At 45.6% G+C, this 21,476-nt stretch overlaps 1 protein-coding gene across 1 annotated transcript in view; it reads right to left on the reverse strand.

The window, feature by feature from the left end:
• The window catches only part of CYP19A1 (cytochrome P450 family 19 subfamily A member 1), a 40,448-nt gene extending 38,462 nt beyond the window's left edge, over window positions 1-1,986 (reverse strand). Inside the window, exon 1 of the mRNA XM_083412132.1 lies at window positions 1,621-1,986. The gene's annotated coding sequence lies outside the window, so the exon portion shown is untranslated. The remainder of the gene's footprint in view (window positions 1-1,620) is intronic.
• Between the last annotated feature and the right edge of the window lie 19,490 nt (window positions 1,987-21,476).

The following is a 21,476-nucleotide window of genomic DNA, read 5'->3' on the forward strand; positions in this document are numbered from 1 at the left end:
ACCAAGATTTCCTAATAAAATGCATTTTTAAATGTTATTTTCACAAATATATGCATTTTTGTGCACACAGCCCCCAGTATACACATTCTTGTATGCATTCCTTGGCTGGAGAACTGCATTGCAAAATTCAGAGAAGTGTGACTTCTGAAGAGTGGCTGCATTTCGATTTGTGTATTGTTTTCGAAAATGTGAATGATGTATAGTAGGTTTGTTGTTAAATGCCATCTGAATTGATTTCGCCCCCCATCCCTACCTGCCCTCTAGGGAGTTATTGTGGGTCTGTTGATTTGCTGCTTCTTAGGAAGTGTCTCCCTCCACTTAGGATCACTTTTATCCTTGTAAATAAAACTCACAGATTGCAGAGCTACCTTAAGTCCACCTTAGAAGAAACCCTGGGAAGTGCTACCTCTCTAGACTATATCGCTGGTAGGAGAAGTGGAGAAGAACACATTAACAATACGACAGAGTTTATATCTCATGTACATGGCTGGTTTTCCAAACAGCAAAAAATATTGCCAAGGCATTTAATAATCCACAAAGTGCTCTCTCTCTTTCTCTCTCTCTATCCCATCTGAATCTGGGTTCTGTTACTATATCCGAAAACTTCTTTTTCTTTGTTCAAAACAAATGATCATCACCACCTCTCCTTCCTTCCCCAAATAAACATAGAACAGTATCAACAGAATGCAAAGCAACTCAGGGATTGAATGCAATTATTTTTTTTGCAACATTCTAGGGAGCTATTAGGCATTGTAGCCCTTGACAGAATTATTTCTTTTAAAAGAATATCCTTTGGGTGCAACCCTTGGTATTTAAATGAATATCTAGGGTGTGAAACCCATGGAAACATATGAAAACAAGGAGAGAGAACATACATTTCAGAACAACAAAACAAACTTCTTTTAAAAACAATGGAAAGAGAAGAGCAAATTTAATTTAGGAGGCTGACTGGGGAATTTCTCTTTTCCAGTAAGCTGACTCAAAGTGTTCAAAAAGAATATCAGATTAAAAATAGGCTTGTAGGTCTTGCCAATGTCATCAGTGGAGAGTCACCAGATCATTCATTCCTCCAGTTCAGCTACAGGTATTTCTTTTGCATGAAGGTCTTTTAAATTTATCAGTTTCTTCAATTGAGTTCACCTTGCAGAAGCTGAACTCCTCACCCCCCTGTCTAATTTGGAGTAACAAAAACCAACCCAAATTTCAACACGATCAACAAAGAAAAGCTTCTTCCTTTTGGGTGATGGAAATAATGGAAAAAGCAATGAAGTAGAGAAGCAAGTTTGCCTTGGGAAGTAGTCACCCTGTTGCTCTAGCATGCCACACCATTAAAAGTTACAGAAATAGCCTTCTTTTGCTGCTTCTCTCAGCTCAAGAAGATTTAAGCCCAAAGCAAGTTTGGAGGAAAATTCTGATCTTCACTGAGTTACAATAACTACAGTTGTTCAGGCGGGGGGGGGGGGGGAAGGTATCCCCTAAAAATCCCACCCCCACCCCCAGGATACATTGAGATGAAAGCAACTCAATAAATAACCCACAATCAAAACTCCAATACTTTTTCATCTTAGTTTTTCATCCCACTATAACACATGTTAAAATAGAAAAGTTTAATAAAGTTACCTGCTTGTTTTCTCACTTCCGTTTTCTAGGTTCTGCTCTGGAAGTCAGCTGCAATAGTTAAATGATGTGTGTGGTCTTTCTAAAGATCAGAAAAGATTTCCTGGTGATCACTCTTTTTGTAGCATCTTTTCCTGTCTGTTTTTTTTAACTAAAGGTACTCCTTGTTGCTAAGAGATGGGTTGCTAAGAGATTTTTGTGTATGAGGAGGTGGCAGGTCAGGGGGTTTTGCAACCCCAAAGAGAATTTTGTAAATTAACCTCTCTAGCAGGATGTATTTAAGCCCCTGCCCCAAAATCCACTGACGGTGGATTAAAAAAGGAATCCAACTGAAAAGAAATTAACCTGTTTGAATGCTCAGTGGCTTGACGAATGAGTGAGGGAGCTACAAGAGATAGTTTGGCGAAGAGCAACGATGTGCTCTTAGTTAGGCAAAAACTTTGATGCTCGGCATCACAGTGCGAAGATGAAGGTGAAATGAGACTTAGGATTCACGTGGCAATTGCAAACTTGAATGGAGCAATCCTGGCTATCGCTCCCTGTTTGGTTATATAGCCTGGAAGATGTGCTATCATTACATGGGGCATTTACTTGCCCTGCGAAGGGGAAATGGAATGGTTACAGACGCTTCAGGTTACAGACGCTTCAGGTTACAGACTCCGCTAACCCAGAAATATTACCTTGGGTTAAGAACTTTGCTTCAGGATGAGAAAAGAAATTGCACAGCGGTGACACGGCAGCAGCTGGAGGCCCCATTAGCTAAAGTGGTGCTTCAGGTTAAGAACAGTTTCAGGTTAAGAGCAGACCTCCAGTGTTCAACGAGCACTTGACAACAAACCACAGAGCAATGGAAGCTTAAAACTCTTTAAGCCAGCTCATAATCTGTCCAGAAGAGCACTCCTATCTTTTGCATGTGTCAGGCAGACAAAACATAACTGCCAGCCCTAATGTGCATAATGCATAACTGGGGGAAACACACAAGGACATGAAGTAGGGCTGCTGTTTGTGTGGCCTGGGGAGGGGTCACAAGGGCCAGATGGAAAAGTACAAAGGGCCTGCACTAGACTCTTGATTGTTGTTGTTGTTTATACATTAGTGGGACACGGGTGGTGCTGTGGTCTAAACCACTGAGCCTCTTGGGCTTGCTGATCAGAAGGTCGGAGGTTCAAATCCCCGCAAAGGGGCGAGCTCCCATTGCTCTGTCTCAGCTCCTGCCAACCTAGCAGTTCAAAAGCATGCCAGTGCAAGCAGATAAATAGGTACCACTGCGGTGGGAAGGTAAACGGCATTTCTGTGTGCTCTGGTTTCCGTCACCGCGTTCCATTGCGCCAGAAGTGGTTTAGTCCTGCTGGCCACATGACCCAGAAAGCTGTCTGTGGACAAACGCCAGCTCCCTCGGCCTGAAAGCGAGATGAACGCCGCAACCCCATAGTCACCTTTGACTGGACATAACCGTCCAGGGGTCCTTTACCTTATACATTAGCACTCTGCATGCTCGGTATACACACACCTGATGTGATCCAGGGCATGATCCTGCACTTTGGATCAACCCCAACCCAGGCCAATCTGAGACCGACCTGACTTGCACCAGGGCCTTGAATAGATTTGGGGTCTGATCCTAATGCTAAATTAGGATTTAACTAAGCATGCAGTCAGGAGACGGGAGGAGGAAGAGGGAGATGCTGTGTTTCCTCTCCCCACCCATGGCTGCACTGCAGGGGACAGGATTGAATCTTGTGCTCACCAGCTGGTGAACAGAGAATTCAGTCTTGCCAAGTGCCGCTCTGCCAGGGAGTTCTCTGCTGGGGAAGCAGAACTTGCGGGCGCTGCCTGCCTCTCCTTCTCCACCCCCTCCCTCCCTGACCACCCCACTTTTGTCTGCCCAAATCACTCTGGTTGGGCATTCTATCTTAATCTGATTTGGCTGAAACCCGCTTCAGCGCAAACTGGTTTGGGATTCAGGCGTCAGATGATCTCCATGTACAGCCTCCTATTATTTCACTGCTCTTGCGCAAATATTTGTAGAAAAACCCTTCACCGCTGCTGCACTGCAGCAATCATTCCCGGGATCCACACACAGCGGTAGCAGCCGAGACAAACTTTTCTAAAAATAGGCAGCACGGCAGCTGTGGAAAAATTGTTTGGTGGCCCAGGGTAATTGTTGGTCTTGCATTCCCTTTGTAGACGTTCTGCATTTACTTATCAGTACAAACTCTTTTGCATTTGAACCACTGTGCCACAGCGAGAATGCAAATGTGTCTCGTAAGGTCAGCATCAAAGCAGTTAAATAATGCGAAATATTTTATTTCTTTATTTTTATAATGAAACTTGATTCAGTGAAGACTTCTTTCATGCCAAAAGAATTCCTGGAACTTTGTATAATGAAATCGGAATAACTGGCACTGTTGTTTGTGACAATGATCTCTAGGTTGGACGCTAAACATTCTTCACCCTGTGTAGGCTTTTGAGTGAATTAACAAAGTTCTTTTTTATGCCATTTAAAATGAGGTAAGTCTTGTCAAAATTGACAATGGACCTTTGTGGAGGGAGGATGCAAAATGCTTTCTAGAACAGCAAGCAGAGTATTTTCCTTTTCCATGACACCCCACGGTGTCATGGGGTGCCTAAAAAGAAACCTTTTTCTGCATGATGACTGCGGGGTGTATTGGGTGTTAGGGGAGACGTAGTACCTCTGGTGGGGGAGACGCCATATTCCTTTTGGGGTAATTTATCCATCTTTGGTTCGCACCCTGCACTCAGCTCTCACCTGTGACTCCTAGAAGCTGTAAGCATGTGACAGAGGCCACATCCTGGGAAATGGCTTTGGCTGGCTGGCTAAACCAGGGGAGGGTAGCCAGTGTATCTCAAAACCTTTCACTTAGGGACTTTGCTTGCATGTGAAGGCAGGCTCTGGTGAATTGAGTGAGCAAGACCAATAGTGGATCCAACAGTCAAGAAGACTGTTTCTGCACATGCTGTAGAGGGAAGTGAGGGGCAGATGGGGCTTGCCAACCTGGAAAGGTAGCCCATCTAGGTGAAGGAAAACTCTTATCCTATACCTCCACTGCCTTGCGGGTTATCTTCAGGAGAAGAAATCCTGCACAAATCCAGAGTCCCTAAGATGGTTGGATGGTGCCTTCCATGCCTAATTCCAGCAACTGCTGTAGCTAAACTGCTGCCAAACATATTGCTCTGCTTTCTTTTGGATCATATCAGTGAGGCTGAGAGAGGGGTCTTGTCATCTGGGCATCCCAGGACCTCCAGACACACAGCCCAGGTTTGCATTCACTTCGGTGCTGCTAACAGAAGCAGAGCGGGCTGGGAACGTGGTGTATTTTGCTTGTTTATCTACAAATATACAAATAAAGCATGGAATCTCCAGCCAGCAGGCCAGTCTTGGCCCACCGGGAGGTCCATGCCCACCTGCCCATCAGATGACATCACTGGGTGCCATCCATCAGCCAATGGGCAGGAGGGTGATATTGAACCCTGTTGGGTCCTGCTTTGCCAGTGTGTTTCCTGAGAGTGTTAATCTCATGTTGGCAGTTCCACTGTACTTAGAAGTTCAGATTGTCCCTTCCCATTTTCATTATGGAGTTTCCATTGCACGCTGAAGATCTACCTCTTTACCCTGGCCTTTCACCCCTGAGATAGATGCTTTTAATACCCGCTCTATGCTCTTGAGTGTAATTGAGTTTTAAACTAATTTTTAACATCTTTAAGTTGTTGTAGCCCGCCTTGGGACCTCAGAGTAAATAGTGAGTAAGGAACTGAATCAATCACAACAGCAGCAACTTCAGTGGGATGAAATTGGCACCCATCAAAGTGGTCTGGGAAAGCTGGAGAGAGGATTAATTTGTTTGGCATCCCCAAACTCCACCAAGGTAAAAGGTAAGGTAAAGATACCCCTGCCCGTACGGGCCAGTCTTGACAGCCTCTAGGGTTGTGCACCCATCTCACTCAAGAGGCCGGGGGCCAGCGCTGTCCGGAGACACTTCCGGGTCACGTGGCCAGCATGACATTGCTGCTCTGGTGAGCCGCACACGCAAACGCCGTTTACCTTCCCGCTAGTAAGCGGTCCCTATTTATCTACTTGCACCCGGGAGTGCTTTCGAACTGCTAGATTGGCAGGCGCTGGGACCGAACGACGGGAGCGCACCCCGCCGCGGGGATTCGAACTGCCGACCTTTTGATTGGCAAGCCCTAGGCGCTGAGGCTTTTACCCACAGCGCCACCCGCGTCCCCACCAAGGTAAGCCATGCAAAAAAGTCCAGTGGGTTGATTTGAGTTCTCAAGCATGCATTTGCAATCCTGCTGCATGCCCTTCCCACACAGCTATAATTCTCACGCAACCATAACTAGGCTGAAGCCAAGGAGCTCACTCACTGTCACATTTTCATATTTTCTAGTCAGTGAAGCCAAGTGGAAAGGTTTGCGGCAGGAAAGCTGAAGGTGGGACTGATGGAGTGAGAGTTCAAAGGTAATGCAGCCGAGACATCTGGTTTGGAAGCCTGCAAAAGAGCAGCTTAGGACAAGGATGAACAGAAGGAAACAGCTGTGGTTTCCTAAAGCCAGGGACCAATCAGGAGAAATCATGAGCCAGGAATGCATCAGGGCATACCTGCCCTACAATGTCTCAGCTTGGTGAAGGTGCTGAGATTTCTATTTGAGATGAGTATCCCTGCCTCCCCTTTTTCAGAGCTACAGTTCCTAGATTTGATGGGGAAAGTTAAGGGTTATTAATCCTAGTCTAGGGATGGAAGGATCTGTCACTCTGGGCTCTTCCTTACTTTCCCACTCATAAATTCAGTTCTCCACATTTCCACATTAGTGACCCCCCCCCCACTTTTTAAAGAGCAATCATGAAAGTTCATCAACATTTTAGTGCAAATTCTCCAAAATTTCTCCTAATATTCTTTTGTGCATGATTTTGCCTAATGTACATCTATTTGCAAAGCAATTCATCCTAACGAAATGCATTCTTGTACAGTGGTACCTCGGGTTACATACGCTTCAGGTTACATACGCTTCAGGTTACAGACTCCGCTAACCCAGAAATAGTGCTTCAGGTTAAGAACTTTGCTTCAGGATGAGAACAGAAATCATGCTCTGGCGGCACAGTGGCAGCAGGAGGCCCCATTAGCTAAAGTGGTGCTTCAGGTTAAGAACGGTTTCAGGTTAAGAACAGACCTCCGGAACGAATTAAGTACTTAACCCGAGGTACCACTGTATGTCATTTTCACTAACATATGCATTTCGATGGATGTTTTACTCTAGTAAACGCCTTTTTGTAAACATTGCTTGGCTGGAGAACCATATTGCAAAATTCAGAGGAGCAATTAATTTTGAAGAGACAGCTGTGTTTCAGTTCACGTATTCTTTCTGTAAGTGTGAATTAGGTAAGTTCATCTTTAAATGCCAACTGAATCGAATTGCTCCCCCATCCCTATCCTAATCTGAAGAGCAGATACGCCCTGAGAATATCTTTTGATATCTTGCTTGAGGTTTTATAACTGCAGTTCCTGCTCTTGGCGGAAGATCATGCCAAAAGGATGAGTTGTGAAACCAGCTGGTAACCTTTTCCTTAAACCCAGTAGTTTCACTGTGTAAGGGACGGAATTAAAATTGGCATTATTGCTTTCTCTTAAAAAGAGAGAAAAAAAAGAAACATGTTGTTCAGTTCAAGAGGTGTTCTCCAATGCCTAATTCAAAGCATAATAGGACCCCATCAGTGCTAGGAAAAGCGAATTGGGTTAAATTGGCCTCTTTTATGGCTTTCTTCCCTGTATCACACTTAAATGCTTCCTTTCAGCAGAGAAGTTAATATATCACATCATTATGACATATTGTATTATTATGTACTCCCTGCACCCTCTGATGGACACCCAAGCCAACCTCATACTGAGTTAACAAGTCTGTGCTTTCAGACCGCAGGATCAAATGCTCCGTACAATTTTTCCCTGCACATGGAAAAGTAGGGTATCAGGAAGGCCCACCCAGACATGTGACATCCCCACACACTTGCAGATTGAATGTCAAATTAAATGTGACAAAAAATAATAATCTGTGACTGGATCCATGATGGGATCTTCTGACATCTTTCTTTTAATAGGCTTAAAAGCCACCATCTTTACAAGCACTCGGATTGGGCTCAGTGCAGCAGCCCAGGGGTGAGGTGGGGTGTTGTGGGGTGGGTGGAGGTTTTTTTTTAACCCTCTTTTCTTTCATTTTCCTGATAGGCAGCAGGTACCTCCAGGTTGTCAGTATTTTGCAGGAGGGATTCAGACACATTCCGGGACATTTAGGTAAAGGTAAAGGGACCCCTGACCATCAGGTCCAGTCGTGGCCGACTCTGGGGTTGCGGCGCTCATCTTGCTTTATTGGCTGAGGAAGCCAGCATACAGCTTCTGGGTCATGTGGCCAGCATGACTAAGCTGCTTCTGGCGAACCAGAGCAGCGCACCCTGCCACGGGGATTTGAACCACCAACCTTCTGATCAGCAAGCCCTAGGCTCTGTGGTTTAACGCACAGCGCCACCCATGTCCAGGAAGTTTAGGTCTGGGCAATTAAAGTGGAAAAAGGCGCTCTAAGTTAAGCCGCTTTAAAATAAGAAACAGACTGCAGTTAGGAAAGTGACAACTGAATGCATTGAAATACGAGTGTGGGGTGAAGGAAAGATCAACTGTATAACCCCCCCCCCCCCGAAGCAAATGCCCATTGTAATCTAACTTTTCTGCAAACAAATCAGAACAAACGCTCAATAAAAAACCTTCCTGCAAACCTTGGGTGAGCAAGTCAAGATGAATGCTCTATAAAAACTGGACGTAGTCTAGGCTGGTTTAGAAATAGTAATAATAACAACAAGGGACGTGGGTGGCGCTGTGGTCTAAACCACTGAGCCTCTTGGGCTTGCTGATCAGAAGGTCGGCTGTTCGAATCCCCACGATGGAGTGAGCTCCTGTTGCTCTGTCCCAGCTCCTGCCAACCTAGCAGTTCGAAAGCACACCAGTGCAAGTAGATAAATAGGTACTGCTGTGGCGGGAAGGTAAATGGCGTTTCTGTGCACTCTGGTTTCTGTCACGGTGTTCTGTTGTGCCAGAAGTGGTTTAGTCATGCTGGCCGCATGACATGAAAAACTGTCTGTGGACAAACAGTGGCTCCCTCGGCCTAAAAGCGAGATGAGCGCTGCACCCCCTAATCACCTTTGACGGGACTTAACCATCCAGGGGTCCTTTACCATTACCAATAATAACAAACAAACTTCGTGTTGAGTCCCTGTCTCCCCCCCCCCCCCAGAAAAGAAGCACTGGGGATAAGCAATAATAATCATTCCTAGTCATTACTGAGAGAGGTTACTCAAGGCTGTAGCTTTTGACAACAGCCACATATTATCTCTTTGAGTTGGTTCAACCACAAAATATTTCTAGAATACCATTAATTCCTGTACACTTGAATATTTTGTGCACTTAAAAAAAAATCTGCATTAGACTTGTTCCCTAATAAAAAGCCTAGAGCTAGATTGGATTTTTCTTGGGATTATTTATTAAAGAGGTCAAATATTTCTCAGGCAGAAGCAATTTTCTTCCTAGTATTGTGTGAACACCACTTGGAGAACAAGAAGGACCTCTTTGAGATCTCAACCAAATGCAGTTAGATCTCATGCACTTGCAAAGACTCCACTTGTCCCAATCTGCCCCCTCTCCAATCAACAGTTGTAAGATTCAGATGTACTTCATGTGACTTTTATGGTACCAAAATTCAGGAGTTCACACTCCTGAATATTTGGGCCTTAAGTGATTTTGTGCTTCTTGTTGTAAAAAACACACAACAGGAAACAAAACAAAACCATCATTACCTCTCCTGTTCAAGGTGTGTTTGAAGTTTCCACTGTTCAGCAATTGTTGTTTTCTCACTTTGCCCCCTTCTTGTTGCAAATTACTTTCAAGCTTCGTCGGCACAATGGAGGTCAAAATGACCCATGCCAAAACTTCACTCTGAAGCACCAGGTGCATCTTATCCATTCTGTTCCTCTCTTTATTATATGCATGGCTTCTTCTTTGTAATCCAAATTCAAGCTCTGATTTACTTCTATGGCCAATAGGTTGACTCAAGATTGGATCTCCTCCCTCTGGACTAATTGTACGTAATTTCTCCTGAAATTAACTCATACAGTGGTGCCTCGCAAGACGAAAAGAATCCGTTCCGTGAGTCTTTTCGTTTTGCGGTTTTTTCGTCTTGTGAAGCAAGCCCATTAGCGGATTAGCGCTATTAGCAGTTTAAGGGCTATTAACGGCTTTTTAAGGCTTAAGGGATTAGCGGATTAGCTGCTAAAAGGCTATTAGCAGCTTAGCACTTCAGAAAAAGGGGTTGGGGAGCAAAAAAAAACCCTCAAAAATCGCAAGACATTTTCGTCTTGCGAAGCAAGCCCATAGGGAAATTCGTCTTGCGAAGCACCTCTGAAAACGGAAAACCTTTCGTCTTGCGGGTTATCCGTCTTGCGAGGCATTCGTCTTGCGGGGCACCACTGTACCAGGATCATTATTAGGCACTCAGTGGGATGAAATGAATTATCTAGACCAGAGATGAGGAAACTTTGGCCCTCCAGGTGTAGCTGGACAGGTGTAGCTCCCATCAGTCTCAGCCAGCCTGGCCAATGTCCCTTTACCAATATTGGGAGAGTCAACAATATTAGCCATCCATGATCTAGACCACCGATGAACAGACTTGGAGGGTGCCATGGAGGTCAGCATCCGGTGGGACTGGTAGGGGAGAAGGCAGGGACGCTCGGGGTGCAATCATGTTGGTGGCCCTAGAAGTCCCATGTTTCCACAGGGTCCTCGTTGATGCTGTGGAGCATTCAGGAAGGTCTGCAGGAAGGTCACAAGCGGTGAAAATCGCTTGGCCAAATGCAGGTAAGAGATCACTTCTGCATCTACGATGTGGCAGTGATTATGGCAGATGCCCCCAATGGATCAGAGGTGAGACCATATTTCAGGTGTCCTGGTCCCAAGCAGTGCGGGGCTTAATGCACCAGAACCAGCAAGTTCCACTTGGCCCAGCAGTTAATTGGCAGCCAGTGCAATTCTTTCAGCAAGAATGTAACCTGACAGCAATACCAGACCCTCCAAGTATCCCTATTTTCCAGGGACGGTCCCGGATTTACAGAAGCCATTATGGTTTCTGATTTGATCCCAGAATGCCCTGCTCTTCCTTAAAGGTAAAGGACCCCTGACCATTAGGTCCAGTTGTGACTGACTCTGGGGTTGCGGCGCTCATCTCACTTTATTGGCCAAGGGAGCTGGCGTATAGCTTCCGGGTCATGTGGCCAGCATGACTAAGCCACTTCTGGCGAACCAGAGCAGTGCACGGAAACGCCACATACCTTCCCGCCGGAGTGGTACCTATTTATCTACTTGCACTTGGACTTGCTTTCGAATTGCTAGGTGGGCAGGAGCAGGGACCAAACAATGGGAGCTCACCCCATCGCAGGGATTCGAACTGCCGACTTTCTGATTGGCAAGCCCTAGGCTCTGTGGCTTAGACCACAGCGCCACCAGCATCCCTATATAAATAATTATAAATAGTATTATTATTATTATGGAATAGGACGTCCCTATTTTCATCCGAGAAATGTTGGAGGGTATGCAGTATCTTGCCCCAGTGAGCAGTTGAGCTGAGCAGTTGAGCTGCACCTTTCAGACCAACCTCAAAGGCAGTCCCACATCATGAATGTACATTAAAGGGGCAGGGTAAGGCCCTCACAGTAAAAACTGTTGTGGCATCCACATCAAACAACATTCTGATCCTTGGAGAATCCTGTCCCTGGGGTTGCGCTGCATCTTGCTTAACTGGATCGTGACCAATAGAAACCCTGTGCCTTTGATTTTGTGCCGGCTGAGGCCCCTGCCCATTTGAAGCTCTGCTAAAATGCCTGGCTCCTTCCCCACAGCTTGCCAAACAGATGCACACCAGCGAGGCTATCTTGGTTCGAGCCCAAACTCCGCAGCATTTTTTGTTGGTGACCCAGGGTTGAAAGGCTCTCTATCTCATTGTCATCCCTTGGACATTCCCCACCATTGGTCTTCGCATGCAGGAATGTTGACATTTTGATTTCCGTCTCCTACTCCTGCCTCTTCCTTGCTGAACTGGCACACGAGAGGAAAATGCTACTTAGAAGCTGCCTTTATCACCCTTTGCCTGCAGAGAAGGGGCTGCTGCTGTTAACTTTGCAGCTGCAAAGAATATCCTGGTTTGAGCCAAACAGCTGCAGGACCATCTGCAGAACAAATAAGCGGTCCTTTCACAAGCTTCCTCTCTTTGGTACTCCCTCGCTGAACATTTCTTCGAAACATGTTCCAGTGGTGTGGAAGAGGAAAGATGAGTGTCAGGCTTATCTCCTCGGGTACTGAGCAAACAAAAGCACGGCCTGTCTCCATCTTCCTGGAATCATTAATCTTGAGATGCAAACAAGACTTGAGTTTGTGTCATCCAGAGGAAGATGTTTGAACCACTTACAGACAGATCTCTTAGAAAGTTTCTTTGAATGTCTACATTTCCAACCCCAAATGGGTGGACAGGAAGCAGGTGGGGGAAGATACAGGTGGTGCCTTTTCAGGCTCAACATGGCTACATCTGCGAAGGTGGTCCATGGGAAGGGTTTTCTAGCAGCACTTCAGAACTTTTCTGTCATTTGTCAAGGCAGACAGAAAAACACTTGGCTTTGCTTGCTTTTGTTTCCCAATGACTCTTCAAGCCGGTTAGCCAGGGCATTGCTGCGCAGATGGGAAAACTTCACTCGACGCCGTCTCTTGCTCAAAAAGTTGTTGGTTGGCACATCAACCTCAAATATAAGGGGAAGGAAGGAAGCAATTTCTACCCAACAGGTTGCTTCTACCTTCTAGTGCTAAGACACTGAGATAAATCTACCAAGCACTTGACTCTTAGTTTCAAAGAGTATATGTAATGGTTCTAGGGGTTGCTCATGCATAAGTTGCCTTTACTCCTGGCTAGGTTGCATGGCTGAACTCTTTCTGTCAGGACAGCCTCAAGTTCCGTGGCTGCCTCAGTCGCTGGCAGAATCCGTCAGTGGGCGTTTCTTAAACCTCTTCCAACATAAAAGCTGCTTGATGCCCAGTCTCCTCCCCCGTTGCCTGCGCGAAAGCTTTTTGCGCACGGTGGGTGTGGGCAACGGAGCACTTGTCCCCTCTCCGCTGGTCTCCTGCGAAGAGTCTTGGAGCCACCTCTCCGATTCCTCCATCTCCTCCCCTTCTCCACTGGTGTTACACTGATTACCTTCCCCAGCGGATGGGCTATCCCTCCTACTACTAGGACCCTCTCCACCATCGTCCGGGAGCCTCCTCTCCGCCTCCTGCTCCGATGGCAGTTCCCTGACAGTATATGATTTTTTTAAAAAAATAATAATAAAATTAAGCCTATTCAACTGCTTGTATTTAGGTTCTGGTGGTTCTACATTGATTCTCCTTCCTCCTGGTGTCTATTTCCCCTTGCCCTCCCCTCTCTGATTCTCTGATTGGCTGGGGCCAGGCCTGGACCTACATCTCCACTGAAGCTTCTACATCAGTTGTCCAAGGTCACAAGTGAAATAAGTCAATTTCTTCCCTTTCCCTCCTAAAAAGCAAACTTAAGGACACAATTATTTCTTCCTTGTCCCGTGCAATTTGATGCTGTTCACATTTAAGGACAAACTGCACTTTCCAAAGCACTACCGCCCTTCAAAAACCCAGTCTCCTTCAAATTTTGCAATGCAGTTCTCCAGCCGAGTAAAATGCACGCACTAGGATACGCATTTGTGTCATGTGCGCATAAAGATGCACACACGAGTGAAAATAACGTACAAAAATTCATTTTAATAGCGGAGATTGCGTTGAAGAATGGAAATATTGGGCAAAACTGCAAAGAGAAATCTTAAAAGGAATCAGCATGTTCTCCCATATGAACTCCCAACTAACTTCACAATATCCTGTTGGCAAAGATGGAGAAAGATGAGGAGATGGTGAGGGGAAACAACGCAAGTTGACAAGAAGTCCTCTTCTGAGAAGTGGTTTCAGCACTTCTCCTGCCCATGGTTTTCCCGCTTCCTCCTGGCTTCTCATGGAGCAAGCAGGCTCTTGCCTGAAGACAGAGAAGCTTCTTCCTCTAATGCTTAGCAGTGACTCCAAGTTTTTCATGCCATCCTCATTCCCCTATTTAGTTTTTCCTTCTTCACACTTACCAAGAGGCCACCCAAATTCATCTGCAAAGCAACCCTGTGGAGTGCATTCAAATGAATGGCTATCAACCAAAGACCGGAGTGAACTACATGGCTAAGGACTTGGAAACTAGAGCTCCCAACTCCAATAATTGTTGTTGTTTAGTCGTGTCCGACTCTTCATGACCCCCTGGACCAGAGCACGCCAGGAACTCCTGTCTTCCACTGCCTCCCACAGTTTGGTCAGACTCATGCTGGTAGCTTCGAGAACACTGTCCAACTATCTCGTCCTCTGTCGTCCCCTTCTCCTTGTGCCCTCCATCTTTCCCAACATCAGGGTCTTTTCCAGGGAGTCTTCTCTTCTTATGAGGTGGCCAAAGTATTGGAGTTCAGGATCCGTCCTTCCAGTGAGCACTCAAGGGCTGATTTCCTTCAGAATGGATAGGTTTGATCTTCTTGCAGTCCATGGGACTCTCAAGAGTCTCCTCCAGCACCATAATTCAAAAGCATCAATTCTTCGGCGACCAGCCTTCTTTATGGTCCAGCTCTCACTTCCATACATCACTACTGAGAAAACCAGAGCTTTAACTATACGGACCTTTGTCGGCAAGGTGATGTCTCTGCTTTTTAAGATGCTGTCTCCAATAATATAACACTCAAATTTCTACCTGTCATTGGCTGGCAAGTGGCTCAATTCTTCGGCGATCAGCCTTCTTTATGGTCCAGCTCTCACTTCCATACATCACTACTGAGAAAACCATAGCTTTAACTATATGGATCTTTGTAGGGAAGGTGATGTCTCTGCTTTTTAAGGTGCTATCTCCAATAATATAACACTCAAATTTCTACCTGTCATTGGCTGGCAAGTGGCTCTCTTCTTAGATTCCTTCCCTACTTGACAGATTGAGTGAACCATTCCACCTCACACCCCTGTTTCCTCATGTGGAATACAACTCTCATCACCTGAAGGGATGTGACCATTTTGCCGTGTATTCTGCCTCCCATCCTACCATACGTATGTTATGGAGGTTTCACCACAATTTTTACCACATATGTCGTCAACCTCTCCCTACAACAGAACTGGATCTGGTCAAAGAGCCAGATGCAGAACTGGCCCACCACCTGTGAGGCATTTGGGCAGTTGATTCAAATGTTAAGCTGTGGGAGAATCTGACAACCTAAAAGCAACACGGCAGTCTAATAATTTGATTACAACACTTTATATAGCTACTAAATTGTATCTTCTGTGGGAGAAGGCAGAGTCTAGTCTCTGATTTTAGTGCTATGCTCTCACAGCTCCAAGGATCTGGGTGGCGCTGTGGGTTAAACCACAGAGCCTAGACTTGCCAATCAGCAGGTTGGCGGTTTGAATCTCCACGATGGGGTGAGCTCCCATTGCTCGGTCCCTGTTCCTGCCAACCTAGCAGTTCAAAAGTACTTAAAACAGCAACACCACATAAATTCTCTGTAAGGGACACAGGTGGTGCTGTGGTCTGAACCACTGAGCCTCTTGTGCTTGCCAATCAGAAGGTCGGCGGTTTGAATCCCCGTGATGGAGTGAGCTCCCGTTGCTCTGACCCAGCTCCTGACAACCTAGCAGTTCAAAAGCACGTCCAAGTGCAAGTAGATAAATAGGTACCACTCCAGTGGGAAGGTGAAGGACATTTCTGTGCGCTGCTCTGGTTCGCCAGAGGTGGCTCAGTCATGCTGGCCACATGACCCGGAAGCTGTGCGCCAGCTCCCTCAGCCAATAAAGCGAGATGAGCACCACAACCCCAGAGTCGGCCACGACTGGACCTAATGATCAGGGGTCCCTTTACCTTTACCTCACAGCTCTAAGGCTGGAGATATCCCTGACTCCAATCTTAGCCCTGTGGTGATTAGCATTACAACTGGAGAGAAGATATACCTGATCTTGGATGGTGATAACAGTTCTTCATGCCTGCCATCATATACCACCAAGTGACTGACAGGTGGGTGTGGTTTGCCCAAAACAGGCCAAATTCAGAGGCCTAGCAGAGTGGACATGGCCCACCACTGCCCTGCAATTTCTCAGAATAGCCAAGTTACCCTCAGTGAGATGAGATAATTCATCCCAGACTAATTTGGTTTTCTTTATGGACTCAAGACAACAAGCTTACCTGCATGCACACTACAGTGAGTCACTCTTTGATAGCTGGTCATCTGTGCAAATCTAGCAGGGGGAACTTTTTCCCTCTGGATGCTGCTGAACTACATTTCCCATAATTCCTGGTCTTTGGCCATGCTTACTAGAGCTGATGGGAGTTGTAGTGAAATAACATCTGGAGGGTCAAAGGTGGCCCACACCTTATCCAGCCAGCAACCGAGAACTTTGTATGCAATCCTCAGTCAGCCAGTGGCTGACCACTGGATTTAATGGTGCTACTTTGGGGTAAGAGATTTCAGAATTGCAGTGCTTGTAATCATTCAGCAACGTACAGTTCAGCTTCTTAGGCTTATTTTCAGCGAGTATTGGAAGAGCTGTTGGCTTCCATTGCTCTTCATTTCAACAGCAATTTTGTCTCTTAGAGCTGTCAGCATTTGCTACTTGAGCACATTAGCGTCTGCTCAGGAAACATGAATGGCACATGATGGACTTGTATACATGAGAACTCGGAGCACAATTAGAAGCCATTGGACTTAATTCAAAGCCCATCCAAAATGATTGCAGACATTATCTCTCTCTGGAACGACTTTGCAGAATTGCTACTCGGGGAACTTTAGATTAGGGAGGCTTTTTTGTCTCCTTGAGAATTAGAAAGTTGAGTGTGAGCGTTGTGAAATGTAGCCCAGCCTCACTGATCGGCGAGAAAGGGTGGATGAAGTACCTAAAAGCGAAGCCCCCGAGATACTGAACAGCTCCTGAACTCAGGATGGGACTCACCACCCGTGATAAAGGCCATTACATGCCATGACTATACCACTGCATGAGTACAGGAGAATCAGTCTCACAGTGGTCTTGGTGGCTATTCCTGAGTCTGAATTAGAGGCTTATGTTGTATTAGAGGCTTAATATTTGTACCATCTGCCCTCAATACAGATGCCAAGAGTCAGCACATCAGCCTGCAACATTGGATTGTACATTTGGAGGAGGGATCCTAGCATCTCAGAGGGATGTTGGTGGGGAGCCTCCTCTGGTCTGAGGGTCTAATCATCATCATCATCATCATCATCATCATCATCATCATCATTTATTTGTTTATACCCCACCCATCTGGCTGGCTTTCCCCAGCCATTCTGGGCAGCTCCCAACAGAATATTAAAAACACAATAAAACATCAAACATTAAAAACCGGCCCGGTTTCTGATTTGATTCCAGAGTGTCCCCCTGTTCCTTAGGATGTCACTATTTTCATTGGAGAAATGTTGGAGGGTATGGAGTTATGGGACCCCTGAGCCAAGGAGATAAGTAACTATACAACCTTTAGAAGACATTTGAAGACAGCTCTGTATAGGGAAGTTTTTTAATGTTCAATATTTTATTGTGTTTTTATATATGTTGGAAGCTGCCCAGAGTGGCTGGGGCAACCCGGCCAGATGGGCGGGGTATTATTATTATTATTATTATTATTATTATTATTATTATTGAATAGGGCACCCCTATTTTCATTGGAGAAACGTTGGAGGGTGTGTTCTTATGCTTTTATTTTTAGAGGCTGAAATAATATTTACTGATACAGGAAGGCATCACATTAACAATGGTGCATAGAACTGTTTTCTCACACAACCTAGCACACGCTTCCTATTTTCCTAATTTATTTGTTTTAAAATTATACCCTGCCCTCACCCTTCAGGGGGAAAAAGCTCTTAGAACAGGTGGCAACAAGTAACAGCAAGGCAAAACCAATGAAACACTAAAACAACCTCACATAATAAAAACAGCCACATCAATTAAAAACAGCGGGGGTTAAAGCATTGTCTCCACCACAGGAGAAGGAGAAAATCAAGCACAACAGATATTTTAAAGAGAAAGCATGGGAAACAAAAACGTACCGTATTTTTCCATGTATAAGACTAGGTTTCCCCCCTTTAACATAATGTCAAAAATGGGGGGGCATCTTATACATGGAGGTCATCTCCCCCCATTTTCTTAAATTGGAGTCCCCCAAAATAGGGGGTGTCTTATACATGACGGCGTCTTATAGACGGAAAAAATACTGTATATTTTCATGTGGTGTTGGAAAGACATCAGGGCTGCTGCCAGAGGAGACACCCTGAGGTGATTTTATCCCATATGGGGCCCCACAGCTGATGAGGCCCTCCTCCTAAACAGCATCCATGTCCACCACATGACAGGATGAGATGGGTGGTAAAAACTCTGGTGTAAAATTGCCCATATTTGGCCAGATGATACTACCATTTTGCCACACATTCTGTGTGGCAAGACATTTTCTCCTGAAGGTGTGATAAAATTTGCAGGTGGCAGGATAAGATGACCAGTCCACCTTGCATTTTACCACACAACTACCCCTAACATGTGATAAAAGTCTCCTTAGATATTGACCGTATGAGGTGACCATTTCACTGCACATTTTATCACTCGTCTTTCCTTCCTGACGAGATTAATATCTGAGTTGCAATGGTGGTGGTGGAATCCTTCCTGTCAAGCAGCCTGGGCAAAAACTATTCATGAAGTCAGCCCAACAAAACATTATGCAAGTGGGGCTTAGCTGTCAGCATAATTCAAATAGAAACAACCTTCTTACCTGCTACGTTCCAGTGTGAAAAAGAGAGACTTATTTCAGCCAGAGATCAAGTGAAGAACTATGATCCATCCAGCAAATTTCTGATGGATTAGTCAAACTGTGTTGTTGTCTTCCTGCCTTTCCCCCCTTTGCATTAAATCTTCCTACTTGGCAGCCAGGGGATAAATGTCACTTAGAGACCAATATTCCCCAGCCACGGTTTATATATTACAAATATTAGTCCATTGCAAGTTGGAGGAAGCGGCTGAGAAATAACGGCCATCTCTGCCCAGCCCTGTGGCATCTTGGCTTCAGATCCAAAATTCACAACTTGGAGAAACCACTTTGCCGGCTGCTTGTCAAGTTTACCAATCCTCGCATAGTAGGTTGCTTGTCCGTGAATGCATTTGGATTGGATTGGCTTCAGCTAGCCTTACCCATTTAGCAACTTCATCTGCAAGGAACCTCACTGCAATCCAATGGAATAAGGTGCCGTTCCAATGTAAGCAGAACCAGGCGGCTGCCTGCTGGAGTTCCAAGAGAATCTGGTAGTTGCAGGTAGGATCAGATGTGGTGACACCGTTTGCCGATCTTCCTTTGGAAACGAAAACCCCACAAGTTTCCAGTTGTCTTGTTTGTCCGTATTTAGTCAAAAACATGCTGTCCCATTAGGGCAATTCAGCTGAAGTTGTCTTTCTGGTGTAACCCAGACATATTCCATTAAAACAAATGAGTCAGTCCATCTATGCTCCTGAACGCCAGTTGCTGGTGGGTTTCCCATAGATGCCTATGGTTGGCCACTGGGAACTATCCTCCACCAGGGCCAGGGCCTTTTCAGTGATGGCTCCGAACTGGTGGCCCTGCAGGATTTAACCTCCTTCAGTCAGGCCTGTAAGACAGAGCTATTCCACCTGGCCTTTAATTTGAATTCAGCCTGATCTTTTACAGTCATACCTTGGGATAAATACGCTTTGGGATGAATATTTTCGGGTTGCTCTCTGCTGTGACCCAGAAGTAATGGAGCACGTTACTTCCGGATTTCACCACGTGCATGCACAGACGCTAAAAATGACGTCATGCGCATGCCGGAAGCACCGAAACACGCACAGACGCACGGACACAGGTTATGTTCGCTTCAGGATGCAAACAGGGCTCCGGAACGGATCCCGTTCGCATCCCGAGGTACCACTGTATTTCCCTTTTCTTCCTCCCCCTCCCCTTTTATGAACATTACCCACTCTGGGATCCCACAGCTAATTCTCCTCTGGCCTCCTTGCTGGCCCAAGTAGGACCAATTCAGCCAGCTAGCCCTGGTGATCATCTAATGTTTATTGGATGGATTTCCCCCCTAAATTGATTTTTGAATTCGGAATTTATCGTTATTCACATTTTTTACTGTATTTTATGCTGTGTTTTGTTGCATCAATTAAGTGTTTTAAATTTGTTGTTAGCAGCCCTGAGCCCAGTTTTCTGAACTGGGAAGGGCAGGGTATATATATAAAAAATATTATTATATTATTTTAAAAACCACTCACTCCAAGGTAACACCCAACTGTCCCACTTTCTGTAATCGAAAATTTGTTTCATTCCTCAAATCCAGTTACACAAGCTGACATTCCTATGAGCAAAGGCTATTCTTGCAGCCACCGAGATATTGTTGGATTCCAACTGCCATCGTCCCAGGTGATTGGCCATGCTGGTTGAGGCTGAGGTTGGGGGAGAAATTTGATACAATTTGTACTTATTGGACCAATGTGTGAATTGGAGCACACCGATCCTGCAAAGGTTGTGCTTCTCCGAATTTTGTGGTGCAATTCTCTGATAAAACAATGTGCATTAAAGAGGAAAGTGTGCATGCAAATACTAGTACTAGTAAAAAAAAAAATTTAAGATGCATTGTATTGGGGAAATTGTTTGCATCAGCCTGCATACACAAATGTGTTCATTTGGAGAAATTTGTGATAAAATGCTGACCATTTTTCATGGGGATTTAATATTGTTATTATTTTAGTAAAGGTAAAGGGACCCCTGACCATTAGGTCCAGTCGTGACTGACTCTGGGGTTGCGGTGCTCATCTCGCTTTACTGGCCGAGGGAGCCGGCGTACAGCTTCTGGGTCATGTGGCCAGCATGACTAAGCAGCTTCTGGCGAACCAGAGCAGCGCACGGAAATGCCGTTTACCTTCCTGCCAGAGTGGTACCTATTTATCTACTTGCATTTTGATGTGCTTTCGAACTGCTTGGTTGGCAGGAGCAGGGACCAAGCAATGGAAGATCACCCCGTCACGGGGATTCAAACCGCCAACCTTCTGATCGGCAAGTCCTAGGCTCTGTGGTTTAACCCACAGCGCCACCCGCGTTATTATTTTAAAAATGGCTAATTGCATCGGAAATGGGGAGAACTGAGCTGAGAGAAACCAAAATTGACAGCTTTGTAGCTGGGGCTGATGGGAAGTGGAGACCAAGGATGTTCCTCAAGTCTGCCTTAGGCTCTGGGTGAGTTATTAGAGTGTTAACATCCTACTCACCCCACCAACATTTGGAGAGGCTCGCAGACAGGCACAGTGAGGCATGTGAATCTAAACATCCATCTCGTGATCTTGGGAGTTCTCATATGAGCTCATTTGCAGTGTATGCATCCCATGTGGGCGGGGTGTCGTGCTTTTGGCTTCCCACCTCAGGAATCCGTCTCAGGAATCCCATGATAGTTTGTCATGCTGACCTTCTTTTGTGATTAACTGGGCATTGCAAGCGGGAAGAGAGCTGTTGTGCTCAGGTTCCGCTTCTGAGCTTCCCACACGCTTCTGGCTGACTGCTCTGAGAACAGCATGCTGGACTAGAGAAGCATTTGGGCCTAATCCTGCAGCCAGGCTCTTTTTGTCTTCTTCTTGTTATGTTTTGCTTTCAGTTTTTCAAATTTTATTTATACTTTTCAAGTTTATACA

Source organism: Podarcis tiliguerta (assembly GCF_965153285.1).
Source record: "Podarcis tiliguerta genome assembly, chromosome: 14".
Classification (NCBI taxonomy): Eukaryota; Metazoa; Chordata; class Lepidosauria; order Squamata; family Lacertidae; genus Podarcis; species Podarcis tiliguerta.